We start from the raw sequence: 19,842 nt of genomic DNA on the forward strand, positions 1-19,842 counted from the left end.
CTTATTATTTTACTTTCCATAAGATTTAGAGTAGTATGCAACCAATTTTTTGAGTGTTCTACCAATGGTCGGGAAGATACTTTCAGTAACATCACGTTTTTTACACAATGGAACATTAGCGTTTTCAGAACTAAACAAAGATATTGCCTGTACCGCTCTGAATGTTATGAGGTAGGTCTCTGAATTCGTCTTGCATATGAGTATTCCATGGCTCTGACAAGTATACAGGCAATATCTATACAATTCCAGCTCACAATGAGTTGTTATGTCCACATCCTTAAGAGAAAATGCATAGAATAGAAGATAATGCATTGAGCTCGATAGAGTGTGGAGTTGAATTTTGCTGAAAACTGCTATGTGATAACTTGATGTAAACCTTATTATTTTACTTTCCATATGATTAAGAGTAGTATGCAACCAATTTTATGAGTGTTCTACCAAAGTTCGAGAAGATACTTTCTGTAACATCACCTTTTGTACACAAATTCACATTAGCATTTACAGAACTAAACAAAGATATTGCCTGTACCACTCTGAATGTTATAAGGTAGGTTCCTGAATTCGTCTTGCATTTGAGTATTCCATGGCTGTGACAAGTATACAGGCAATATCTATACAATTCCAGCTCACAATGAGTTGTTATGTCCACATCCTTAAGAGACAATGCATAGAATAGAACGTAATGCATTGAGCTCGATAGTGTAGAGTTGAATTTTGCTGAAAACTGCTATGTGAGAACTTGATGTAAGCCTTATTATTTTACTTTCCGTATGATTTAGAGTAGTATGGAACCAATTTTATGAGTGTTCTACCAATGTTCAAGAAGATACTTTCAGAAACATCAAGTTTTGTACGCAATGGAACATTAGCGTTTACAGAACTAAACAAAGTTATTGCCTGTACCGCTCTGAATGTTATGAGGTAGGTCTCTGAATTCGTCTTGCATATGAGTATTCCATGGCTCTGACAAGTATACAGGCAATATCTATACAATTCCAGCTCACAATGAGTTGTTATGTCTTATCCTTAACAGAAAATGCATAGAATAGATGGTAATGCATTGAGGTCGATAGAGTGTAGAGCTGAATTTTGCTGAAAACTGCTATGCGCTAACTTGATGTAAAGCTTATTATTTTACTTTCCATATGATTTAGAACAGTATGCAACCAATTTTATGAGTGTTCTACCACAGTTAGAGAAGATACTTTCTGTAACATCACCTTTTGTACACAAATTAACATTAGCGTTTACAGAACTAAACAAAGATATTGCCTGTACCACTCTGAATGTTATAAGGTAGGTTCCTGAATTCGTCTTGCATTTGAGTATTCCATGGCTGTGACAAGTATACAGGCAATATCTATACAATTCCAGCTCACAATGAGTTGTTATGTCCACATCCTTAAGAGAAAATGCATAGAATAGATGGTAATGCATTGAGCTCGATAGAGTGTAGAGTTGAATTTTGCTGAAAACTGCTATGTGATAACTTGATGTAAACCTTATTATTTTACTTTCCATATGATTAAGAGTAGTATGCAACAAATTTTATGAGTGTTCTACCAAAGTTCGAGAAGATACTTTCCGTAACATCACCTTTTGTACAATAATTAACATTAGCATTTACAGAACTAAACAAAGATATTGCCTGTATCACTCTGAATGTTATAAGGTAGGTTCCTGAATTTGTCTTGCATTTGAGTATTCCATGGCTGTGACAAGTATACAGGCAATATCTATACAATTCCAGCTCACAATGAGTTGTTATGTCCACATCCTTAAGAGAAAATGCATAGAATAGAAGGTAATGCATTGAGCTCGATAGTGTAGAGTTGAATTTTGCTGAAAACTGCTATGAGATAACTTGATGTAAGCCTTATTATTTTACTTTCCATAAGATTTAGAGTAGTATGCAACCAATTTTTTGAGTGTTCTACCAATGGTCGGGAAGATACTTTCAGTAACATCACGTTTTTTACACAATGGAACATTAGCGTTTTCAGAACTAAACAAAGATATTGCCTGTACCGCTCTGAATGTTATGAGGTAGGTCTCTGAATTCGTCTTGCATATGAGTATTCCATGGCTCTGACAAGTATACAGGCAATATCTATACAATTCCAGCTCACAATGAGTTGTTATGTCCACATCCTTAAGAGAAAATGCATAGAATAGAAGATAATGCATTGAGCTCGATAGAGTGTGGAGTTGAATTTTGCTGAAAACTGCTATGTGATAACTTGATGTAAACCTTATTATTTTACTTTCCATATGATTAAGAGTAGTATGCAACCAATTTTATGAGTGTTCTACCAAAGTTCGAGAAGATACTTTCTGTAACATCACCTTTTGTACACAAATTAACATTAGCATTTACAGAACTAAACAAAGATATTGCCTGTACCACTCTGAATGTTATAAGGTAGGTTCCTGAATTCGTCTTGCATTTGAGTATTCCATGGCTGTGACAAGTATACAGGCAATATCTATACAATTCCAGCTCACAATGAGTTGTTATGTCCACATCCTTAAGAGAAAATGCATAGAATAGAAGGTAATGCATTGAGCTCGATAGAGTGTAGAGTTGAATTTTGCTGAAAACTGCTATGTGAGAACTTGATGTAAGCCTTATTATTTTACTTTCCGTATGATTTAGAGTAGTATGGAACCAATTTTATGAGTGTTCTACCAATGTTCGAGAACATACTTTCTGTAACATCACCTTTTGCACACAATGGATCATTAGCTTTTTCAGAACAAGCAAAGATATTGCCAATACCACTCTGAATGTTATGAGGTAGGCTCCTGAATTCGTCTTGCCTTTGAGTATTCCATGGCTCTGACAAGTATACAGGCAATATCTATGCAAATCCAGCTCAATTTGAGTTGTTATGTCCTCGTCCTTAACTGAAAATGCATGGAATATAAGGTATTGCTTTGAGATCAATAGAGAGTAGAGTTGAATTTTGCTGAAAACTGCTATGAGATAACTTGATGTAAGCCTTATTATTTTACTTTCCATAAGATTTAGAGTAGTATGCAACCAATTTTTTGAGTGTTCTACCAATGGTCGGGAAGATACTTTCAGTAACATCACGTTTTTTACACAATGGAACATTAGCGTTTTCAGAACTAAACAAAGATATTGCCTGTACCGCTCTGAATGTTATGAGGTAGGTCTCTGAATTCGTCTTGCATATGAGTATTCCATGGCTCTGACAAGTATACAGGCAATATCTATACAATTCCAGCTCACAATGAGTTGTTATGTCCACATCCTTAAGAGAAAATGCATAGAATAGAAGGTAATGCATTGAGCTCGATAGAGTGTGGAGTTGAATTTTGCTGAAAACTGCTATGTGATAACTTGATGTAAACCTTATTATTTTACTTTCCATATGATTAAGAGTAGTATGCAACCAATTTTATGAGTGTTCTACCAAAGTTCGAGAAGATACTTTCTGTAACATCACCTTTTGTACACAAATTCACATTAGCATTTACAGAACTAAACAAAGATATTGCCTGTACCACTCTGAATGTTATAAGGTAGGTTCCTGAATTCGTCTTGCATTTGAGTATTCCATGGCTGTGACAAGTATACAGGCAATATCTATACAATTCCAGCTCACAATGAGTTGTTATGTCCACATCCTTAAGAGACAATGCATAGAATAGAACGTAATGCATTGAGCTCGATAGTGTAGAGTTGAATTTTGCTGAAAACTGCTATGTGAGAACTTGATGTAAGCCTTATTATTTTACTTTCCGTATGATTTAGAGTAGTATGGAACCAATTTTATGAGTGTTCTACCAATGTTCAAGAAGATACTTTCAGTAACATCAAGTTTTGTACGCAATGGAACATTAGCGTTTACAGAACTAAACAAAGTTATTGCCTGTACCGCTCTGAATGTTATGAGGTAGGTCTCTGAATTCGTCTTGCATATGAGTATTCCATGGCTCTGACAAGTATACAGGCAATATCTATACAATTCCAGCTCACAATGAGTTGTTATGTCTTATCCTTAACAGAAAATGCATAGAATAGATGGTAATGCATTGAGGTCGATAGAGTGTAGAGCTGAATTTTGCTGAAAACTGCTATGCGCTAACTTGATGTAAAGCTTATTATTTTACTTTCCATATGATTTAGAACAGTATGCAACCAATTTTATGAGTGTTCTACCACAGTTAGAGAAGATACTTTCTGTAACATCACCTTTTGTACACAAATTAACATTAGCGTTTACAGAACTAAACAAAGATATTGCCTGTACCACTCTGAATGTTATAAGGTAGGTTCCTGAATTCGTCTTGCATTTGAGTATTCCATGGCTGTGACAAGTATACAGGCAATATCTATACAATTCCAGCTCACAATGAGTTGTTATGTCCACATCCTTAAGAGAAAATGCATAGAATAGATGGTAATGCATTGAGCTCGATAGAGTGTAGAGTTGAATTTTGCTGAAAACTGCTATGTGATAACTTGATGTAAACCTTATTATTTTACTTTCCATATGATTAAGAGTAGTATGCAACAAATTTTATGAGTGTTCTACCAAAGTTCGAGAAGATACTTTCCGTAACATCACCTTTTGTACAATAATTAACATTAGCATTTACAGAACTAAACAAAGATATTGCCTGTATCACTCTGAATGTTATAAGGTAGGTTCCTGAATTTGTCTTGCATTTGAGTATTCCATGGCTGTGACAAGTATACAGGCAATATCTATACAATTCCAGCTCACAATGAGTTGTTATGTCCACATCCTTAAGAGAAAATGCATAGAATAGAAGGTAATGCATTGAGCTCGATAGTGTAGAGTTGAATTTTGCTGAAAACTGCTATGTGATAACTTGATGTAAACCTTATTATTTTACTTTCCATATGATTAAGAGTAGTATGCAACCAATTTTATGAGTGTTCTACCAAAGTTCGAGAAGATACTTTCTGTAACATCACCTTTTGTACACAAATTAACATTAGCATTTACAGAACTAAACAAAGATATTGCCTGTACCACTCTGAATGTTATAAGGTAGGTTCCTGAATTCGTCTTGCATTTGAGTATTCCATGGCTGTGACAAGTATACAGGCAATATCTATACAATTCCAGCTCACAATGAGTTGTTATGTCCACATCCTTAAGAGAAAATGCATAGAATAGAAGGTAATGCATTGAGCTCGATAGAGTGTAGAGTTGAATTTTGCTGAAAACTGCTATGTGAGAACTTGATGTAAGCCTTATTATTTTACTTTCCGTATGATTTAGAGTAGTATGGAACCAATTTTATGAGTGTTCTACCAATGTTCGAGAACATACTTTCTGTAACATCACCTTTTGCACACAATGGATCATTAGCTTTTTCAGAACAAGCAAAGATATTGCCAATACCACTCTGAATGTTATGAGGTAGGCTCCTGAATTCGTCTTGCCTTTGAGTATTCCATGGCTCTGACAAGTATACAGGCAATATCTATGCAAATCCAGCTCAATTTGAGTTGTTATGTCCTCGTCCTTAACTGAAAATGCATGGAATATAAGGTATTGCTTTGAGATCAATAGAGAGTAGAGTTGAATTTTGCTGAAAACTGCTATGAGATAACTTGATGTAAGCCTTATTATTTTACTTTCCATAAGATTTAGAGTAGTATGCAACCAATTTTTTGAGTGTTCTACCAATGGTCGGGAAGATACTTTCAGTAACATCACGTTTTTTACACAATGGAACATTAGCGTTTTCAGAACTAAACAAAGATATTGCCTGTACCGCTCTGAATGTTATGAGGTAGGTCTCTGAATTCGTCTTGCATATGAGTATTCCATGGCTCTGACAAGTATACAGGCAATATCTATACAATTCCAGCTCACAATGAGTTGTTATGTCCACATCCTTAAGAGAAAATGCATAGAATAGAAGGTAATGCATTGAGCTCGATAGAGTGTGGAGTTGAATTTTGCTGAAAACTGCTATGTGATAACTTGATGTAAACCTTATTATTTTACTTTCCATATGATTAAGAGTAGTATGCAACCAATTTTATGAGTGTTCTACCAAAGTTCGAGAAGATACTTTCTGTAACATCACCTTTTGTACACAAATTCACATTAGCATTTACAGAACTAAACAAAGATATTGCCTGTACCACTCTGAATGTTATAAGGTAGGTTCCTGAATTCGTCTTGCATTTGAGTATTCCATGGCTGTGACAAGTATACAGCCAATATATATACAATTCCAGCTCACAATGAGTTGTTATGTCCACATCCTTAAGAGAAAATGCATAGAATAGAAGGTAATGCATTGAGCTCGATAGAGTGTAGAGTTGAATTTTGCTGAAAACTCCTATGTGAGAACTTGATGTAAGCCTTATCATTTTACTTTCCGTATGATTTAGAGTAGTATGGAACCAATTTTATGAGTGTTCTACCAATGTTCAAGAAGATACTTTCAGTAACATCAAGTTTTGTACACAATGGAACATTAGCGTTTACAGAACTAAACAAAGTTATTGCCTGTACCGCTCTGAATGTTATGAGGTAGGTCTCTGAATTCGTCTTGCATATGAGTATTCCATGGCTCTGTCAAGTATACAGGCAATATCTATACAATTCCAGCTCACAATGAGTTGTTATGTCCTATCCTTAACAGAAAATGCATAGAATAGATGGTAATGCATTGAGGTCGATAGAGTGTAGAGCTGAATTTTGCTGAAAACTGCTATGCGCTAACTTGATGTAAAGCTTATTATTTTACTTTCCATATGATTTAGAGTAGTGTGCAACCAATTTTATGAGTGTTTTACCAATTTTCGAGAAGATACTTTCAGTAACATCACCTTTTGTACACAATGGAACATTAGCATTTACAGAACAAACAAAGATATTGCTAATACCACTCTGAATGTTATGAGGTAGGTTCCTGAATTCTTGCCTTTGAGTATTCCATGGCTCTGACAAGTATACAGGCAATATCTATGCAAATCCAGCTCAACTTGAGTTGTTATGTCCTCGTCCTTTACTGAAAATGCATGGTATATAAGGTATTGCATTGAGATCAATAGAGGGTAGAGTTGAATTTTGCTGAAAACTACTATGTGATAACTTGATGTTGTTATGATACCAGCCCCCTCCTTTGTGAGAATTGCAAGAGCCCTAGTGAAAGGGGGGTCAATGACCCAAGAGAGAGAGAGAGACAGGCTGAATGGACACAGGAAATGGGAAGACATTCCACTGGGACAAAAGCTGGTGACTGTGGCATTGTTCTCAGGAGACACCTGGGAACTGCAGACGTGCCAACTCGCAGGGACATTGTAAAGCCCTCGGGCAAAGTGGGCTGGTTGAGAGAGAGATTGCATCACCTGCAACCTGATTGACACCTGAGATCCCGTGAGGCAGTATAAAGAAGGGTCTGAAAGAGGACGACCCTCAGACGCACCAAGGAGACACCAAGAAGCACGATAACGCTTCCCGTGGGAACGGGAAGCCATTTTGAAGTAAGCCACGTGCGTTAAATTCCGAATGCGGGGTTTGTGGCTGGAACCAACGGAAGATCGCTTTTAACTAACAACGGGGAAGATCGCTCCCCTGATTCCACGGATGTTTTTGGGCAAGTTTTTCCGTTTTATCTCTCTCTCTCTCCAACACGTGAAACCAAAAGAGAAAAGCCTGCAGACTTCAGAGTGACTCTTTATATTTCCAATTGGACTCAGTATTATACCCTAGACAACGAAAGAGCTTATTTCTGAGTGATTATTAATGTACCTGCGTTTTAGATTGAGTATTGACGCATGTTATCTGAATGTTTGTATTAACCTTAATTTTTGTGCCCCTTTATTAATAAAACTTTTGAAAATAGTACCATTGGACTTCAACTGACATATCTATCTTTGCTGGTAAGTGAAACCAGTTACTGGTTTCATAACAAGTGGGGTTCTCGTCTCGGGATTTGACACCAAAAAGGGGGAGGTCAGTCAATCGGGATTGTAAGTCAAAAAAAAAAATAATTTGGATCTGGTACGCAGGTAGCCAGACAGAAAAACCAGCAAAGATGGACGTGTGTGAATTTATGAGCACCAAATCAGACTTGTTAAATTTGGCGAAGGGGTTAGAGGTGGAAAACGAGCAGGATCACGCTGAGAGGCAAAGACAGCATGAAATTCGGATCAGAGAGTTAGCAGCAGCCGAGAGAGCGGCAGCGGGGAGAGAAAGAGAGAGGGAGGAGCTAGGGAGAGAGCGGTTTAATGTTAGTCGGGAGCTGAGAGTAGTACCTCCGTTCGAGGAGACGGATGTTGATAGTTATTTCTTGCTTTTTGAAAAGGTGGCAGTGAACCAGAAGTGGCCACAAGAGCAGTGGGTCGCGTTGTTACAAAGTGTGTTAGCAGGAGGGAGGATTTGGGCAGCCATGATGCCGACCCGCCGACCGGCGAGTACGGTGGCCCCGCCCCTGGAGTACCAAAGCTTTCGCGCATGCGCGGTCACTCGCAGCCTGTCGGAAAAAGCGGCTGAGAAAGAGGACAGTTTAAATGAAGCCAGCGGTGATCTGGCCAAGATGTTTTTACCGACCCTGTACCATGAGGGTTCCGAGGGTGGTAAAACAGAAAGCAGTAAAGTAAAAGGGGGTAAGGGAGAGGAAATAGCCCTGCCCTTAGTGAAGAGAAAGGTCCTAGAGGTAGGAACTAAAGTTGAGAAACGGATAAAGTTGTTAAAATGTCCAGAGTTGGACATGGTTAATCTGTCTGGTTTGGCAGAATTGTTTGAAGAAGTTCAGAGTTCTAAAGGTGTTCTCGATGGTCCCAAGAGTGAAATGAGGGCAGTCTTAGAGAGGAAGGGTATCCTTGCTGTGGAGAAGTCAGCTGAAATGGCCGAGGAGGTTGTTTCAGCTCGCAGGGTTGCGCCTTCCCCAACGGGGGGCTGCCTAGAGAGTAACTGGAAGGATCGGGGGACGTTAGAATTTGAAAAAGGTACGGGTATTGAAAGCCTGGAAGAGGCCAATGTCCCTTTTGAGTGTGTCCAAGATGGGGGCGCACGTGGTGCTGAACCTGGTAACAGAGCTCAGGGGAAGTCTGAGGTGTTTGATTCAGGGGGACGGGGCGGCCGTCTTTGTGGATCAGATAGGGTTGGTTCAGTAGGAAAAGGGTTAACCTTGGTAACCGTGGGAAGTGTGAGTTCCACGGTGTTTGTATTCGAGAGTGGGGCCAAGGTTAATGCCGAATTTAAGGGGGGAATGAGGATTGTTATTGAAGGAAACGGAAAGTCTGTAGTTCCCAAGTCGAAGGAAGAAATTTTAAACCTGGCAGATCGCTCACAGAGTGAGTCGGGAAATAGCGGGGCCCCCCACTCTATTGTTACGCCAGGGTGGGGTGTGAAGAGGTTGCATTCGAAATGCTACCTGAAAGAGGAGTTGGAATTAAAAACAAATAGCCTGAAGGGTCTTGACAGTTTGGGGCATGGTGTTGAAAAAATAGCCCCGATGAAAGAGGCGGGCGGGAGTTCACCACGCCAAATTACTCAAAGTCCCAACGGGGGGACTCGCCAGAAAAGAGGTGACGGTTAATGGGGATGCCATTTTTTTTTTAAACAGCAAAGCAGGTTTTACGGGTTGCGCCAAAGCCTGTGAATAATAAAGACAGACCTTTGGAGACCTGCCGGCGAAGTAAACGGACCGAAACGATTAGTATTCGCATAAACTTTTGTAGATGCACCTAAGCTAAGATCACACCTCCGCAGTTTTGTGGCTGAAAACAATAAATAAATAGGTGGTTATTGAATTGAAGTCTGATGCTACAAGACTTTAAGATATTAAGATGTTAAGATATTAACTAAAGGGGCACTGTACTTGTTAACTGTTTAGATGCTGACTTGAATGTATAACTGTATTACTCTGTAGTGAAAAGAAAAGCTTCTGTATTGTATTAGATTCAAAATTTCTGTAAGACTGTACCACTCTGGGTTTTAACCGCTGGTAAAAACCTTTTTAAGAGGGGAGGTGTTATGATACCAGCCCCCTCCTTTGTGAGAATTGCAAGAGCCCTAGTGAAAGGGGGGTCAATGACCCAAGAGAGAGAGAGAGACAGGCTGAATGGACACAGGAAATGGGAAGACATTCCACTGGGACAAAAGCTGGTGACTGTGGCATTGTTCTCAGGAGACACCTGGGAACTGCAGACGTGCCAACTCGCAGGGACATTGTAAAGCCCTCGGGCAAAGTGGGCTGGTTGAGAGAGAGATTGCATCACCTGCAACCTGATTGACACCTGAGATCCCGTGAGGCAGTATAAAGAAGGGTCTGAAAGAGGACGACCCTCAGACGCACCAAGGAGACACCAAGAAGCACGATAACGCTTCCCGTGGGAACGGGAAGCCATTTTGAAGTAAGCCACGTGCGTTAAATTCCGAATGCGGGGTTTGTGGCTGGAACCAACGGAAGATCGCTTTTAACTAACAACGGGGAAGATCGCTCCCCTGATTCCACGGATGTTTTTGGGCAAGTTTTTCCGTTTTATCTCTCTCTCTCTCCAACACGTGAAACCAAAAGAGAAAAGCCTGCAGACTTCAGAGTGACTCTTTATATTTCCAATTGGACTCAGTATTATACCCTAGACAACGAAAGAGCTTATTTCTGAGTGATTATTAATGTACCTGCGTTTTAGATTGAGTATTGACGCATGTTATCTGAATGTTTGTATTAACCTTAATTTTTGTGCCCCTTTATTAATAAAACTTTTGAAAATAGTACCATTGGACTTCAACTGACATATCTATCTTTGCTGGTAAGTGAAACCAGTTACTGGTTTCATAACAATGTAAACCTTATTATTTTACTTTCCATATGATTAAGAGTAGTATGCAACCAATTTTATGAGTGTTCTACCAAAGTTCGAGAAGATACTTTCTGTAACATCACCTTTTGTACACAAATTAACATTAGCATTTACAGAACTAAACAAAGATATTGCCTGTACCACTCTAAATGTTATGAGGTAGCTTCCTGAATTCATCTTGCATTTGAGTATTCCATGGCTCTGAGAAGTATACAGGCAATATCTATACAAATCCAGCTCACAATGAGTTGTTATGTCCACATCCTTAAGAGAAAATGCATAGAATAGAAGGTAATGCATTGAGCTCGATAGAGTGTAGAGTTGAATTTTGCTGAAAACTGCTATGTGATAACTTGATGTAAACCTTATTATTTTACTTTCCATATGATTAAGAGTAGTATGCAAACAATTTGATGAGTGTTCTACCAAAGTTCGAGAAGATAATTTCTGTAACATCACCCTTTGTACACAATGGACCATTAGCTTTTACAGAACTAAACAAAGATATTGCCTGTACCACTCTGAATGTTATGAGGTAGGTTCCTGAATTCATCTTGCATTTGCGTATTCCAGGTCTCTGAGAAGTATACAGGCAATATCTATACAATTCCAGCTCACAATGAGTTGTTATGTCCACATCCTTAAGAGAAAATGCATAGAATAGAAGGTAATGCATTGAGCTCGATAGAGTGTAGAGTTGAATTTTGCTGAAAACTGCTATGCGCTAACTTGATGTAAAGCTTATTATTTTACTTTCCGTATGATTTAGAGTAGTATGGAACCAATTTTATGAGTGTTCTACCAATGTTCAAGAAGATACTTTCAGTAACATCAAGTTTTGTACACAATGGAACATTAGCGTTTACAGAACTAAACAAAGTTATTGCCTGTACCGCTCTGAATGTTATGAGGTAGGTCTCTGAATTCGTCTTGCATATGAGTATTCCATGGCTCTGTCAAGTATACAGGCAATATCTATACAATTCCAGCTCACAATGAGTTGTTATGTCCTATCCTTAACAGAAAATGCATAGAATAGATGGTAATGCATTGAGGTCGATAGAGTGTAGAGCTGAATTTTGCTGAAAACTGCGATGCGCTAACTTGATGTAAAGCTTATTATTTTACTTTCCATATGATTTAGAGTAGTATGCAACCAATTTTATGAGTGTTCTACCAATGTTCGAGAAGATACTTTCTGTAACATCACCTTTTGCACACAATGGATCATTAGCTTTTTCAGAACAGGCAAAGATATTGCCAATACCACTCTGAATGTTATGAGGTAGGTTCCTGAATTCGTCTTGCCTTTGAGTATTCCAGGGCTCTGACAAGTATACAGGCAATATCTATACAATTCCAGCTCACAATGAGTTGTTATGTCCTATCCTTAACAGAAAATGAATAAATAGAAGGTATTGCATTGAGCACGATAGAGTGTAGAGTTGAAATTTGCTGAAAACTACTATGTGATAACTTGATGTAAACCTCATTATTTTACTTTCCATATGATTACGAGTAGTATGCAACCAATTGTATGAGTGTTCTACCAAAGTTCGAGAAGTTACTTTCTGTAACATCACCTTTTGTACACAATGGACCATTAGCGTTTACAGAACAAAGTTATTGCCTATACCACTCTGAATGTTATGAGGTAGTTTCCTGAATTCATCTTGCACTTGTGTATTCCATTGCTCTGACAAGTATACAGGCAATATCTATAAAATTCCAGCTCACCCTGAGTTGTTATGTCCTCGACCTTAACAGAAAATGCATGGAATATAAGGTAATGCTTTCAGCTCAGTAGAGTGTAGAGTTGAATTTTGCTGAAAACTGCTATGAGATAACTTGATGTAAGCCTTATTATTTTACTTTCCATACGATATAGAGTAGTATGCAAGCAATTTTTTGAGTGTTCTACCAATGGTCGGGAAGATACTTTCAGTAACATCACGTTTTGTACACAATGGAACATTAGCGTTTACAGAACTAAACAAAGATATTGCCTGTACCGCTCTGAATGTTATGAGGTAGGTCTCTGAATTCGTCTTGCATATGAGTATTCCATGGCTCTGACAAGTATACAGGCAATATCTATACAATTCCAGCTCACAATGAGTTGTTATGTCCTATCCTTAACAGAAAATGCATAGAATAGATGGTAATGCATTGAGGTCGATAGAGTGTAGAGCTGAATTTTGCTGAAAACTGCTATGCGCTAACTTGATGTAAAGCTTATTATTTTACTTTCCATATGATTTAGAGTAGTATGCAACCAATTTTATGAGTGTTCTACCAATGTTCGAGAAGATACTTTCTGTAACATCACCTTTTGCACACAATGGATCATTAGCTTTTTCAGAACAAGCAAAGATATTGCCAATACCACTCTGAATGTTATGAGGTAGGTTCCTGAATTCGTCTTGCCTTTGAGTATTCCAGGGCTCTGACAAGTATACAGGCAATATCAATGCAAATCCAGCTCAACTTGAGTTGTTATGTCCTCGTCCTTAACTGAAAATGCATGGTATATAAGGTATTGCATTGAGATCAATAGAGGGTAGAGTTGAATTTTGCTGAAAACTACTATGTGATAACTTGATGTAAACATTATTATTTTACTTTCCATATGATTAAGAGTAGTATGCAACCAATTTTATGAGTGTTCTACCAAAGTTCGAGAAGATACTTTCTGTAACATCACCCTTTGTACACAATGGCCATTAGCGTTTACAGAACTAAACAAAGATATTGCCTGTACCACTCTAAATGTTATGAGGTAGCTTCCTGAATTCATCTTGCATTTGAGTATTCCATGGCTCTGAGAAGTATACAGGCAATATCTATACAAATCCAGCTCACAATGAGTTGTTATGTCCACATCCTTAAGAGAAAATGCATAGAATAGAAGGTAATGCATTGAGCTCGATAGAGTGTAGAGTTGAATTTTGCTGAAAACTGCTATGTGATAACTTGATGTAAACCTTATTATTTTACTTTCCATATGATTAAGAGTAGTATGCAACCAATTTTATGAGTGTTCTACCAAAGTTCGAGAAGATACTTTCTGTAACATCACCCTTTCTACACAATGGACCATTAGCGTTTACAGAACTAAACAAAGATATTGCCTGCACCACTCTGAATGTTATGAGGTATGTTCCTGAATTCATCTTGCATTTGCGTATTCTATGGCTCTGAGAAGTATACAGGCAATATCTATACAATTCCAGCTCACAATGAGTTGTTATGTCCTATCCTTAACAGAAAATGAATAAATAGAAGGTATTGCATTGAGCACGATAGAGTGTAGAGTTGAAATTTGCTGAAAACTACTATGTGATAACTTGATGTAAACCTCATTATTTTACTTTCCATATGATTAAGAGTAGTATGCAACCAATTTTATGAGTGTTCTACCAAAGTTCGAGAAGTTACTTTCTGTAACATCACCTTTTCTACACAATGGACCATTAGCGTTTACAGAACAAAGATATTGCCTATACCACTCTAAATATTATGAGGTAGGTTCCTGAATTCATCTTGCACTTGTGTATTCCATTGCTCTGACAAGTATACAGGCAATATCTATAAAATTCCAGCTCACCCTGAGTTGTTATGTCCTCGTCCTTAACAGAAAATGCATGGAATATAAGGTAATGCTTTCAGCTCAGTAGAGTGTAGAGTTGAATTTTGCTGAAAACTGCTATGTGATAACTTGATGTGAACCTTATTATTTTACTTTCCATATGATTTAGAACAGTATGCAACCAGTTTTATGAGTGTTCTACCAATGTTCGAGAAGATACTTTCTGTAACATCACGTTTTGTACACAATGGAACATTAGCGTTTACAGAACTAAACAAAGATATTGCCTGTACCGCTCTGAATGTTATGAGGTAGGTCTCTGAATTCGTCTTGCATATGAGTATTCCATGGCTCAGACAAGTATACAGGCAATATCTATACAATTCCAGCTCACAATGAGTTGTTATGTCCTATCCTTAATAGAAAATGGATAGAATAGAAGGTAATGCATTGAGCTCGATAGAGTGTAGAGTTGAATTTTGCTGAAAACTGCTATGTGCTAACTTGATGTAAACATTATTTTACTTTCCATATGATTTAGAACAGTATGCAACCAGTTTTATGAGTGTTCTACCAATGTTCGAGAAGATACTTTCTGTAACATCAACTTTTGTACACAATGCAACATTAGCATTTACAGAACTAAACAAAGATATTGCCTGTACCACTCTGAATGTTATGAGATAGGTTCCTGAATTCGTCTTGCCTTTGAGTATTCCATGGCTCTGACAAGTATACAGGCAATATCTATGCAATTCCAGCTCACCCTGAGTTGTTATGTCCTATCCTTAACTGAAAATGCATGGAATATAAGGTATTGCTGTGAGATCAATAGAGAGTAAAGTTGAATTTTGCTGAAAACTGCTATGAGATAACTTGATGTAAGCCTTATTATTTTACTTTCCATAAGATTTAAAGTAGTATGCAACCAATTTTTTGAGTGTTCTACCAATGGTCGGGAAGATACTTTCAGTAACATCACGTTTTGTACACAATGGAACATTAGCGTTTACAGAACTAAAAAAAGATATTGCCTGTACCGCTCTGAATGTTATGAGGTAGGTCTCTGAATTCGTCTTGCATATGAGTATTCCATGGCTTTGACGAGTATACAGGCAATATGTATACAATTCCAGCTCACAATGACTTGTTATGTCCACATCCTTAAGAGAAAATGCATAGAATAGAAGGTAATGCATTGAGCTCGATAGAGAGTAGAGTTGAATTTTGCTGAAAACTGCTATGAGATAACTTGATGTAAGCCTTATTATTTTACTTTCCATAAGATTTAGAGTAGTATGCAACCAATTTTTTGAGTGTTCTACCAATGGTCGGGAAGATACTTTCAGTAACATCACGTTTTGTACACAATGGAACATTAGCGTTTACAGAACTAAACAAAGATATTGCCTGTACCACTCTAAATGTTATGAGGTAGCTTCCTGAATTCATCTTGCATTTGAGTATTCCATGGCTCTAAGAAGTATACAGGCAATATCTATACAAATCCAGCTCACAATGAGTTGTTATGTCCACATCCTTAAGAGAAAATGTATAGAATAGAAGGTAATGCATTGAGCTCGATAGAGTGTAGAGTTGAATTTTGCTGAAAACTGCTATGTGATAACTTGATGTAAACCTTATTATTTTACTTTCCATATGATTAAGAGTAGTATGCAACCAATTTTATGAGTGTTCTACCAAAGTTCGAGAAGATACTTTCTGTAACATCACCCTTTCTACACAATGGACCATTAGCGTTTACAGAACTAAACAAAGATATTGCCTGCACCACTCTGAATATTATGAGGTAGGTTCCTGAATTCATCTTGCATTTGCGTATGCTATGGCTCTGAGAAGTATACAGGCAATATCTGTACAATTCCAGCTCACAATGAGTTGTTATGTCCTATCCTTAACAGAAAATGAATAAATAGAAGGTATTGCATTGAGCACGATAGAGTGTAGAGTTGAAATTTGCTGAAAACTACTATGTGATAACTTGATGTAAACCTCATTATTTTACTTTCCATATGATTAAGAGTAGTATGCAACCAATTTTATGAGTGTTCTACCAAAGTTCGAGAAGTTACTTTCTGTAACATCACCTTTTGTACACAATGGACCATTAGCGTTTACAGAACAAAGATATTGCCTATACCACTCTAAATGTTATGAGGTAGGTTCCTGAATTCATCTTGCACTTGTGTATTCCATTGCTCTGACAAGTATACAGGCAATATCTATAAAATTCCAGCTCACCCTGAGTTGTTATCTCCTCGTCCTTAACAGAACATGCATGGAATATAAGGTAATGCTTTCAGCTCAGTAGAGTGTCGAGTTGAATTTTGCTGAAAACTGCTATGTGATAACTTGATGTGAACCTTATTATTTTACTTTCCATATGATTTAGAACAGTATGCAACCAGTTTTATGAGTGTTCTACCAATGTTCGAGAAGATACTTTCTGTATCATCACGTTTTGTACACAATGGAACATTAGCGTTTACAGAACTAAACAAAGATATTGCCTGTACCGCTCTGAATGTTATGAGGTAGGTCTCTGAATTCGTCTTGCATATGAGTATTCCATGGCTCAGACAAGTATACAGGCAATATCTATACAATTCCAGCTCACATGAGTTGTTATGTCCTATCCTTAATAGAAAATGGATAGAATAGAAGGTAATGCATTGAGCTCGATAGAGTGTAGAGTTGAATTTTGCTGAAAACTGCTATGTGCTAACTTGATGTAAACATTATTTTACTTTCCATATGATTTAGAACAGTATGCAACCAGTTTTATGAGTGTTCTACCAATGTTCGAGAAGATACTTTCTGTAACATCAACTTTTGTACACAATGCAACATTAGCATTTACAGAACTAAACAAAGATATTGCCTGTACCACTCTGAATGTTATGAGATAGGTTCCTGAATTCGTCTTGCCTTTGAGTATTCCATGGCTCTGACAAGTATACAGGCAATATCTATGCAATTCCAGCTCACCCTGAGTTGTTATGTCTTATCCTTAACTGAAAATGCATGGAATATAAGGTATTGCTGTGAGATCAATAGAGAGTAAAGTTGAATTTTGCTGAAAACTGCTATGAGATAACTTGATGTAAGCCTTATTATTTTACTTTCCATAAGATTTAAAGTAGTATGCAACCAATTTTTTGAGTGTTCTACCAATGGTCGGGAAGATACTTTCAGTAACATCACGTTTTGTACACAATGGAACATTAGCGTTTACAGAACTAAAAAAAGATATTGCCTGTACCGCTCTGAATGTTATGAGGTAGGTCTCTGAATTCGTCTTGCATATGAGTATTCCATGGCTTTGACGAGTATACAGGCAATATGTATACAATTCCAGCTCACAATGAGTTGTTATGTCCACATCCTTAAGAGAAAATGCATAGAATAGAAGGTAATGCATTGAGCTCGATAGAGAGTAGAGTTGAATTTTGCTGAAAACTGCTATGAGATAACTTGATGTAAGCCTTATTATTTTACTTTCCATAAGATTTAGAGTAGTATGCAACCAATTTTTTGAGTGTTCTACCAATGGTCGGGAAGATACTTTCAGTAACATCACGTTTTGTACACAATGGAACATTAGCGTTTACAGAACTAAACAAAGATATTGCCTGTACCACTCTAAATGTTATGAGGTAGCTTCCTGAATTCATCTTGCATTTGAGTATTCCATGGCTCTGAGAAGTATACAGGCAATATCTATACAAATCCAGCTCACAATGAGTTGTTATGTCCACATCCTTAAGAGAAAATGTATAGAATAGAAGGTAATGCATTGAGCTCGATAGAGTGTAGAGTTGAATTTTGCTGAAAACTGCTATGTGATAACTTGATGTAAACCTTATTATTTTACTTTCCATATGATTAAGAGTAGTATGCAACCAATTTTATGAGTGTTCTACCAAAGTTCGAGAAGATACTTTCTGTAACATCACCCTTTCTACACAATGGACCATTAGCGTTTACAGAACTAAACAAAGATATTGCCTGCACCACTCTGAATGTTATGAGGTAGGTTCCTGAATTCATCTTGCATTTGCGTATGCTATGGCTCTGAGAAGTATACAGGCAATATCTGTACAATTCCAGCTCACAATGAGTTGTTATGTCCTATCCTTAACAGAAAATGAATAAATAGAAGGTATTGCATTCAGCACGATAGAGTGTAGAGTTGAAATTTGCTGAAAACTACTATATGATAACTTGATGTAAACCTCATTATTTTACTTTCCATATGATTAAGAGTAGTATGCAACCAATTTTATGAGTGTTCTACCAAAGTTCGAGAAGTTACTTTCTGTAACATCACCTTTTGTACACAATGGACCATTAGCGTTTACAGAACAAAGATATTGCCTATACCACTCTAAATGTTATGAGGTAGGTTCCTGAATTCATCTTGCACTTGTGTATTCCATTGCTCTGACAAGTATACAGGCAATATCTATAAAATTCCAGCTCACCCTGAGTTGTTATCTCCTCGTCCTTAACAGAACATGCATGGAATATAAGGTAATGCTTTCAGCTCAGTAGAGTGTCGAGTTGAATTTTGCTGAAAACTGCTATGTGATAACTTGATGTGAACCTTATTATTTTACTTTCCATATGATTTAGAACAGTATGCAACCAGTTTTATGAGTGTTCTACCAATGTTCGAGAAGATACTTTCTGTATCATCACGTTTTGTACACAATGGAACATTAGCGTTTACAGAACTAAACAAAGATATTGCCTGTACCACTCTGAATGTTATGAGATAGGTTCCTGAATTCGTCTTGCCTTTGAGTATTCCATGGCTCTGACAAGTATACAGGCAATATCTATGCAATTCCAGCTCACCCTGAGTTGTTATGTCTTGTCCTTAACTGAAAATGCATGGAATATAAGGTATTGCTGTGAGATCAATAGAGAGTAAAGTTGAATTTTGCTGAAAACTGCTATGAGATAACTTGATGTAAGCCTTATTATTTTACTTTCCATAAGATTTAAAGTAGTATGCAACCAATTTTTTGAGTGTTCTACCAATGGTCGGGAAGATACTTTCAGTAACATCACGTTTTGTACACAATGGAACATTAGCGTTTACAGAACTAAAAAAAGATATTGCCTGTACCACTCTAAATGTTATGAGGTAGCTTCCTGAATTCGTCTTGCATATGAGTATTCCATGGCTTTGACGAGTATACAGGCAATATGTATACAATTCCAGCTCACAATGAGTTGTTATGTCCACATCCTTAAGAGAAAATGCATAGAATAGAAGGTAATGCATTGAGCTCGATAGAGAGTAGAGTTGAATTTTGCTGAAAACTGCTATGAGATAACTTGATGTAATCCTTATTATTTTACTTTCCATAAGATTTAGAGTAGTATGCAA

Source organism: Hemitrygon akajei, chromosome 13 (assembly GCF_048418815.1).
Source record: "Hemitrygon akajei chromosome 13, sHemAka1.3, whole genome shotgun sequence".
NCBI lineage: Eukaryota > Metazoa > Chordata > Chondrichthyes > Myliobatiformes > Dasyatidae > Hemitrygon > Hemitrygon akajei.